This window comes from Hippichthys cyanospilos, chromosome 8 (genome assembly GCF_059441005.1).
Source record: "Hippichthys cyanospilos isolate Australia breed blue-spotted pipefish chromosome 8, RoL_Hcya_1.0, whole genome shotgun sequence".
Lineage (NCBI taxonomy): Eukaryota > Metazoa > Chordata > Actinopteri > Syngnathiformes > Syngnathidae > Hippichthys > Hippichthys cyanospilos.
In genome coordinates, this window is record NC_142376.1 from 7481308 (window position 1) to 7492021 (window position 10714).

Below are 10714 nucleotides of genomic sequence, written 5' to 3' on the forward strand. Positions count from 1 at the left end.
CTCCCTGTTGAAAGAAAAATAACATTCATGTCTCATGCTTGGTCACTTTGGCGGCTTTTTGCTGAGAGACATTTTTCATTCTTCATTTCAGTCTTTGCCTTTTAAGCTCTCTGAGTTTTCCAGACTCCATTGCAAATTTGTAAGAGAGCCAGACTAGTTATTCCTGTTTAGTGCATTGATTTAGTAGATTTGCGCTCCCACACATACACACACACACACACACACACCTGAAATGTCGTCATCTTCTGAAGTTTCGTCATCTTCTGACTTTTCTTCATCTGTTAAATGTGGTTTACTTCGCTTAATCTCTGTTGGAATAAAAATAACAATCATTGCTCTTTATGTCTTCATTGACTTTTACAGACCCTCGAATTTGTAGTGCGCACTCCCCCCCCCCCCCCCCCCTTTTTTTTCTATAATGGATGGCTCTTCATAATGACATGTACTGCATGATGCGCAAAATGGCAGCATATTGGCTGCTAACAATAACTAACCATCAATCCCAAACAAACTATACTCTTCATCTTCTTCTCTCGCTTTCCATCGGAAAAGCAAACGTTCATGTCTCATTGCATTGTATACTCTCATTGAGGTGTCTGCCTCACAAAATGTGTAGTACCTCCCACTTTTTTCCATTATTTTTCTATATCATGGGTTAAGGACATTATGATTTTCTAAAAATCGCATGGAAGTCATTGAAAAATGGAAACACTGGCACAGATTAGTAGAAATAAAGTGTTGCATGTAGATATACAGTATATTGGGAGAAATCACACATCCAGTGGCTGCGCATCAATGAACATCATTCACACCATATGTTGATAAAATCATTTAAGTTAATTTGAAATTTGCTCTTTCAGGTGTATCAAACTGCTTGCCCTTCACATTAATCAGTAGCAGGAAGTTGCTCTTATAAAGGTTAGTAACCTTTGCTCTATATCAATTAAGGAACTGACCATTAAAAAAATGTGAATGGCAGGATATTGACAACGAACGATGACTCACCATGATCACACCCAAATGCAACGGTATCTGAATCTTCATGCCCGCTTCCTATTGGAAGAAAAAAAACATTCATGTCTCCTTACTTTTTTCTTTTTTGATGGCACGTGTCTCATCCATAGCCATCATTAGTAAAGGGATCCAATAGTGTGAACGCCCGCCAATGTCATGCATGGATCAGAGCCTAATTTTCATGTCCTGATATTTAATCCAAATGAGGGGTAACGTCAGGAACTATGCTAGCCAGGACTAGACTGGTTCTGTCCAACCATGATGTACAATGGCGCCAATGCCCCTTTACGTGGAATTTTACCACGCCAATGCCTATGAAACGACCAAAAGAGAAAAAAGACAAAAACTCCATGCATGCACTCTGAACGAAAATAGGGCCGTTGGTTTTATTTCAGTCTTGACTTACAAACGTGTGTCATTCTCAAACTCCTCGGTCTTGTCTTGGTCTCGATACTCTCATTCACAATAATGTACTCTATTGGTTTTCTGTTTGTGTGCTCTGGACTATAACCCTAAGAAAAATGTTTGATCTTTTAAAGGGGAAGTCAAGGTAAAAAAAAACAAACAAATTGTGTCCTATTGAACACCACTCATCTAAACATAGCATTATGATTAGTATTGTGTTTTCTGTGGAAATTACATAAAGCCACAAAATCCACCCTCTATTTTCTATCACAAGGAGTGCCCTTTTTGCTACTGCCGACTGAAGATGAAAGTGACATCACAGTTGCTCCAGGCTTGGGTAACAACCAATCGTGGCTCAGCCTATAAACATCACTGACCAAACTCAGAAAATGTGTGAGCCGTAATTGTCGGAATAGGTTTGGTTTTACGATTTATGGTTTGGAGTAGGTGCGTTCATTGTTTCGATTGCGGTCAACCGTGGGTCGCCTACCTATCGTTAATCAACCACATGACATCGCACCACATGAAAAAAAAAAAAACGCAGCTGGAAAAAAGAACGTCAATCGAGAGAAAAAGAAAAAGAATTCGGTGTTGTTTACATTGAATGCTGCTCACGCTGGGAGGTAAAGATGATCAAGTATCAGATCTTTGTCACAATCTTGCTTCTGGGAGGTACTTCAAAATAAAAACTTGATTACTTGATATCCCACATTTTATTTTGAAGTATTGTGCGACTTCCTCAACCCGAATCTCTGCTATCATCAAAGGCTTGGGTGAAAAATGGCGAGTTAGTGAATCTACAATTTCCTCGTAGATTTTAGATTCTGGCTTGGTTGGCTGTAACAAGTGACATAGCAGGTTACATAGCAATGTTTTGGGACCCATCACTGGGCACTAACTTTTCATCCGCTATTCCAGTAGCCGCCACAAAATACTCCAAGTGCTCCATTGCTCCGCGCTCTCATTAAAGGGACCGATAGAGCTAATAACTCCAGCATTTTCAAGAGATCAGACGAGAAAAGTCCAGGGCAAAATATTTACTTGCTGTTGTTGGTACTGTATCTACTACAGCAAAAATGAGTGTGGCAGCGACAGATGACAGGTTGAATGCGTTGACTACGTACACAAGGATGTCCACACATGGACATACTTTCAGTTCAAGACAAGAAGAATATAATCCTTAGGTGCATGAGCGACACATGCTCCTTGAAAAATGGGTTGTACAAAATGGCAAAGAGCAGCACATTGGCAGCACATAGCAGAATGGTATATTTAGGGACTCACCCTTAATCACTGTTTCAAACCCAAGGAGAGATTTGATGTCGCTCTCTGTTGGAAGAAAAGTCAAACATCCGTGGCTAATTATTGCAAATTCTCCCAAATTTCTTTCCCTTGTGTCCCGATATCAAATAGTGAACATACCGTGAGTACGCAGGCAATGGGCAGACTTGGCCGCTAGCGCCAGCAGCAAGAAGACGACGTGGACCCTCATGATCTTTTCTTCGAATTGAAGGGAAATGCAAGGTCATTGAAGAATTTATTAGATGCAGATATTTATTATGAATTCCTTGCTGGGTGTGTTTGACACATCTCAAGTACCCGCCCCATTAACTTTAAGGCGGGGTTCATTGTCACTACTTATAGTGCCTTCTGTTTCCATGTCACCAGCATGTACATTGTATTCATACAATGTATTGACTAATTACCTGGGAGAGAGCACTATTTAAAATAGATTTGCTATGTTTATTTGGAATGCCATGAGAAACTACACAAAGCATTCTTGTTTAGTTTTGTAATCACAGATGCAATTGTAAGATGCCACAGCAATTTCTGATTTATTTTCAAATCCAAAACATTTTATAAAAATATGTTCCTAAACCAGACATAGGTAAATGCATCTATTATTGGCTCCATCACAACCATACAAAGGGGGTTTGTGAAGGGACATTCCGTTGATTTCAGCAAAGATGCTTCAATATCATAAAATAATTCCTTTTTTATTTAAAAAAAAAGAGAAACTTGGTTGGATTACGAAGCAATTTATTGCTGAATTTTGTTATATTGACTCCTTTGCAAAACGGATGCCTTTTTATTCTGATATGCATTTCAGTTTGTGACACTTTTTTGGCAGATGAACCAGAATTGAAACAAATGCTGCATTTTAGTATTTGATGCATTTTTAATGTCTTGGTGGGAATACTACATTTGTTTATTTATTTATTTTCAAATTAAAAGAAAATTAACTGGCATGTGAATGGTAATTTGTGATATAATGACTCTTTCTCGAAACAACATACATTTTAATGACTTTTTTTTGTTGTAATTGTCTGCCAACAGCATGCTTAGTCCCAACACATTTGTAGAAAATGGATGGATGGATATTTTCAACACTAACAGAATACTGTTAGTTAAATAGCAATTCAAAATCAATACTTCAATAGCCTCTTTTTTTACTTCCCTTTGTTTGATAGATTATTTTAGTTAACATAAAAACACATTGCACTTAATTCATATATACAATCATAAATACATAAATAAAATCATATATACTGTGTACTCTATATAAAATTCACACGTCACAAACGTACCCAAAATTTTATAAATTCTCTTATTCAATTTAGACATATAATATTTTAATAATACATTTTTAAAACACTTTTTGACTACAGCCGTTGATTCAGATCTTTTCAGTTCTATTTCATAGTTGTTCCATAAATTGAAACCTCTAACAGATACATATATTTGCTTGCTGGTGACTAGCCAAAAAAAAACCCAACAACAACAGATAAGCCGCACTAGACAATAAGCCGCAGGGCTCAAATCATGAGGAAAAGGTCACTCCTTATAGTCCGAAAAATACAGTAAATAAAATTCAACAGAATTGGAAATGGAAGAATAGGTACAAAAAAACGTAAACATTGGAAATAAATAATATTATTAATAAATGCTAAATAAATATTATAAACAAATAATATATGATAATATGCACTCCCCCTCCTATCACTAAAACGATGAATGACAAGCAGGATGATGAACTACGGAAGCTTCCACACACTGCATGAGAATGAAGCCTACTTAGCTTTATTTTTTTTTTTGCAGCTGTTAACTTGATACTAATACATTCATATAGCCATTATTGGAGCTGTGCAATCTGTAAATTTGAGGAGGAGGAAGCATCTCGGATTCCCTAACAGTAAAACAGTGATTCCTATTTCTGCTGTTTTCCTACTAAGTAGTACAAACCGACCGGACCAATGCGTAGTTGTGAAGACTTTGCAAACTTTTATCTGTTAGACATGGCTTCTAAAATTGCAAGTGGCGGTAAAGGAAGCAGTAAGAGGATGATGAATAGAAACCAAGCAGGAGATAATAAAAAAATACGAAGGAGGCGCTCGCATAGTTAACCTTGCTCGTGAGTCTGGCCGTAACCGCTCGGCAATCTTCTAAGGGCAAGACTTTCCTTGCCGGGGGACGGACCTCGGTCGACAACAAAATGGAGAGGCTTCTTCTATTATGGATTAAAGAGAAGGAAATTGCTGGTGATATGTTCTAGTTTGAGAAAAGTTCTCGTTTAAGAAAATAAATCAATAAATTCTGCGGGTTGGTCTCTGCTCCCCTCCGCCTCCACCCAGCTCAAGTCACGTCGACCCAAAGGTAAATGTCATTTTTCCTTTGTATATTGATGTTATTTAATTTATTTGTACAGTAGATTATGTTACTAATTTTTAATATGTGTATAAAGTCGTGATGTTTTTACCTAAGGTTTTTGCACGCATTGCACGCATTCACTAATTAACATAGGTTTGGATTGCCCGTCATACGGCCAATTTGAGTTACGAGCCTAGCCGCTGAACGGATTAAGGTCGTAACACGGGGGCCCACTGTATTTGGTGTGAAGGGAAAAGGGAACTCACGCTACCCAGGTATAGCGGAAGAGTTCCTGCGGTGTGAAAGGGGGTAATGTCGTTCAGTAAGGCCGGCGTCATTGTTCGCGATCTTGTGAGTTCACGATCCGAAGACAATGCAGGTGAAGGGACATCGCAGCAAGTAGATTTCAACTGTTTACCTAAGAGGAGGGCTTGCATTTCGGCTTCCGTCGTACAACACGGGGAAGCTGCCAGCGCTAATGTGCTAACCTGCTAGCACTCAACACTTGCCCTAAAGAGCTAAAAGAGAGCTACTGTATACGATGATGTGGATTGCATCCATATTTGCATTAGTCAATCTGATGAAAATTAGAATTTCAATGTTTTGTGTCTTTTTTAATTAAAGTTAAAGTGGAAAACAGCCATTTTTCAAAAGAAAAATCTGATGAAAATGAAAGTTTCAGTGTTTTCAGTTTTTTAAATTAAACTTGAAGTGGAAATAAAGCTACTGTTTAAAGCTATTTTTTGGAAGAAAAATTAGATGAAAATTTCAACGTTTTGTTTTTTTTAATCAAATAAAGTTCAAGTGGAATTAAATTGATTGTTTACCACCATTGTTTAGTTTTTTACTGTCATTTGCCTGACATCTACTGAACATTGCCTTTGTTGAAAGGTAAGAGCCAATATAACATTTAACAGGACATTTATTTTGAGCTTGAAACGAATTGGGCAATCAACATGTAAAATGCGATTCACTGTAAGAATGAGTCAGGGTTAGGGTAAACACTGCACTCCAGGACGGATTAAATTCTTATCTAGAGGTTCCAATATAATTGCAGTGTACTGTACATTTCCATTTTATGTTTTAAATGTAGATTTTATATTTTTAGTAACCTAGATTTCTACCTCGATTACAAATGACTCACTGTTAAGTGGCAAGCAAACATTAGCTAAATAATAAACGCAGCAGGCTGACGACACCGCCGGGCATGCTTTTATCATCGATTCAGCGGCTTGGATGCCTATTGCCGAATGCAGTAGGCGCTGGGACACCCCGGACTGCTTGCCAGATAATCGCAGGAAGTTCACAAATGATTTGAACACGCAGTTCTATTATATCCAGTTCTCACTATTTTTGCTATAGGCCTTTAATAAGAGATGCAGGTGACCTTGGACACTAGCAAATGGCCTATATGTCACCACAAACTTTTTATTTGCTTCTCAGATACAGAATATAAAATTTCTATTTCCCAGCTGAAAGTGTCTCAAAAACGCGTGGGTGAAATGTCATCATTCTTTCTAGAGGCCTTTAATACAGGATGCAGGTGACCTTTGACATTTGTGTATGGCTTACATGTCTAAAAATCACCACAAAACTTCTGCCTGCTCCCCTGATGCAGGGTACAACATTGGGTGGGGGAGCAGTTGTAGCAAATTTTGAAAATTCCAGCAAAACACAACCTTTCCAAATACATTTTGAAAAAATGTTAATAAATCTGAACTTAAAGAGTTCGTATTTATTTTCAATGGAAATATTAGCCACTTAATTGCGTATTTATACTGAAATTAGTGTGATGTATAAGTAACTTTCAACGACATTTCCTTTTTTATGGTTTTAAAGTTTAATTTGACAGTTTTTACCCTTATTTGTGAAATACAGTACATATGTGAAATTTATTTTAATAATAAAATGAATGTATTCATCCGTAAAAGAACAGAAATATATTGTATTCTGTCATATTTTTACAGTTACAGTGGTGTCGTTGTTGTTTTTTTATATTTTAAAAAATACGGAAAAAAACGTGTATAGTAAATTTATGTTAGTCCACAACTTTTTTTTACAGTGTTGATGAATGAAAATGCGTAGTTTGTTTTCTTTCTCCTCATAGGCTGTTTTTGCACCTGTATGCACCTGCCTGCAATTAGCATGGGCGGTACAGTATTGAGGTGCGGCTCCAGTAGAAGAAAGGTGCTGTAGTATTGTTTTGATTGTCGTCATTCCTTGAGTCACTTCAGTGTGATTTTTGTTCCGTAAGATACCAAGGTTTTTTTTTTTTAGTGCTTTCATGGTTTTTGTTTCTGCGTTTACTTTTTTTTTTTTTTACCTCAGACTCTAGCATTCCAGAAGTGCTATAGGTTTGTGTCCATGTATTTCTGTTCTTTGGTGGTATTTCAGTTTCCTATCTTTAGATTGTGGTTCGCATGCTTTGTGTGGAAGAGTTTATGCAAGAAATTGATGTAAACATGAATTTGAATGCTCATTGTAGATTTGGCATTATCTTTCTTTCCTCTTTTTTGTTGAAATTTTTGTTTTTATCTCCAGTCAGATTGTAGATTGCGCATTGTTTACGTCCGAGACTTGCTATAGTGAAATGTCCCCTGTTGTGAAAAAAATTCTGGCTGCAAATATGATTTTGTTGTCGAGAAGTTCTACAGTATTAAGACTTTGTCCCCCTTATTTATTTTGCTTTTTGTGATTTCTTTTTTCTCCTTTTTTTGTGTCTCGGTACTATTGTCTCACGCACGGGTGTTACTTTTTTTGGAATTAAGACTTTTCGTTTGAATTTTTTTTTTCTGAAGTTATTTAGTCATTATTAAGTCCAAGTTAGTTGTTCTTTTTAAACCATGTGACCCAGAATTTTTTTTGTTTTTTGTATTTTGTTTTTTGTGAGGGAGGCAGAAACATAACTCATTTTCAGTGACCACACCAATCCTTTATTACCTCCAGACCCGAACTGTTCAATCAGTCAGTTGAACTATGTGAAAAATGAGTAGTGAAAAATTGGGAATACCATTGTACCACTAAACAAACATGGTGGTATTAGGGTAATGGTATGACGCTGCTTTGTTTCTTCAGGGCCTAAATGTAACTATGATGGAACCATGAATTCTCTTTTGAACTGAAAATCCTGCTTGAGAATTTTGGCAATCAATTGGTGACATGAAGCTGAATCACATCATCAAGTCAAATTAAAAAATAAACAGAATGGTTTTGTAGTGGCCTCATCATAGTTCTGACTTGAAACTAATTGAATTTCTATGACATGACCTTCTAAAGGAAGTTCATGCTAAATGTTGCTGCAGCTGAATGTGGCCTAACCAGTTGTTTTGTGCAGGGAGCAAAGTAGCTGTGCAAGTGCATGGAACCAATTTGTTCCACTTTTAAATGTATTGAGATACTTATTGTATTTATTTGAGATGTATCTCAGAAGGATATGATGCATTTACAGTGTTGATAAGTTCATTCAACTATTTAAAATGACCAAAAATAATTAATTGCATCATACCCAATTGAACCGAACCATATAATTCTAATTAGTTATCCCATTGACTCGAACCAAATCAAATTGTTTCTTTTTTAAACCAAACTGTTTGAAAACTATTAAATCTTCCTGAGGAGAAACGTACACACTTTGATCTTAAAACATCCCTATCATGTGATTGGAAATCAGTCCCAGTCATTTTCCGGTTTGAAGTAGGGTGGAAAAAAATGTAATCTGGACATCTCTATCTTAAACATTAAAGTGGGAAAACTGCAAATATTTTTTCACAGATAAAGTGATTCTTTTGGAACTAAACATAATCTCTGTTAGAGACATTGGCAGAGAAACAAAAAACATTTACACAGCAACAAATTCCCCACGGGAGGACTTTGAACGGATGAAATGGCCCTGATGAATGAAAATATTAACAAGCATATCAACAAATCATATTTTACATACAGTAATATTGTGATCCTAATTCCTAAAAAGAATTGGTGGACGACGTTCCTGACTCAGCAGCACCTACCAGTGGTCATCTTGTTCCTTGCACAAACGTTTACTACCACCTTTTCTCTAAGTGAAGCTATTGTAGCATTTATGAAATATCCTTGAGACATCTCAAGGTCTGTGTAATAGTACAATCTTTGTGCCCACTAATGATTTTTTTTCCTTAGAAAGATACAGTAATACATTATTTTTCTTACTAGTCAAAGAATTATCTACTTCTGGTGCCTTTTTAATTTGGGGGCGTTATACAAATAGACCTTATTAGCACATTTCTCCTGCTTATAATTCTACTTTTTTGTAGGCATGTGTGACACACTCGTATCCGATAGCTTAAAATATATATTATTCTATCTTATAGCAAATTCTTAACTATCAGTTTCCCCTCAGGACGTACAGAATTTGTCCAACTAGTTAAAATCTACCGTTGCTCTTGTACAGTTGTAGCCTTGTAATAATTTAATGGGAACGGGTGACTTTACAGCTGAAAAATTGAAAATAAGAACAAATACAAAGCAAATGTGTGTATCTGTTAAAGGTGTCAATTTGCGGCACGACTTTGAAATAGAACTGAAAAGACGTATATCAATGGCTGTGTTCAATTTTTTTTTCAAAGTCGTACAGTATTAGGAAAATACAAAACAAATATGTATTAATTGCTTATATGAAAGTTTGAGTCACGTAAAAATTTTAAAATTGTGTATATATATATTTATGTACACATTATAAATAATATAACAATTGAGCAAGAGCAATTATAAATAAAAGAGCAAAAAATACTGCGAGAAGACAGTTGTTCTAGTAGTGCACTTTATATGTATAAATGAACCGATTTACTGGTGTGGTATCATTTTAGCATGAATGCATCGAAGTAACACAACACAGCCTGTGGTTAAAAGGGGACTCATTTATGACTTTAAAGCACAAATGAATAAATGTGATTAAAATACAACGTGAGTCAAATAATAGCAGACATTAAACAGTAAAAGCACTGTTGTTGCATTGAGTTTAGCATAATATGGCTACAGTGTTCAAGCTAACAGTCTGAGAGCTAGTAGGCACATTTTTTATTTATTTATTTATTTTTACACACAAATACACTTTGACATCATAACGGGAAGAAATATGATTGGGTGAACTGATTTATTTATTCAATAAGCACAAAAGAGATGTTACAGCCAACAGGAAGAAGGAAAGGCTGCTAGAGTTTGGTGACACATGCTGATGTTGTTGTTTTCTACAGTTGTTAGTGTCTCCAGATGAACACACTTAAACGTTTTCTTTCTTTTATTTAAATGAGCAATAAATGTACTTAGTCTTGATCGGCCCCTTGTTAAAATAGGATAATATTTTATTTGCCCTGTTGTGGAACCATGTTAGCATTAGCATAAGGCACCACATACTTCTGTTTTGGAGTTGGTTTTGGCAAATATTTGGAAAGAAAATACTGCATTATTGGCATAATTGTGTGATTTAGGTTTTTTTTTTTTGCATCTGTTAGAAGGACAGGATGCTACATGTAGCCGCTGGGGTGCAGTTAAAGCGCAATTAGAGCCCTTGAAAGCAAAAATCTTGGCAATTTGTACAAAATTTGTCATGTCCCACTTGACGTGACCACCAAATATGTTGCATTGGCGTATGACAACTGCTTCTAACCACTGG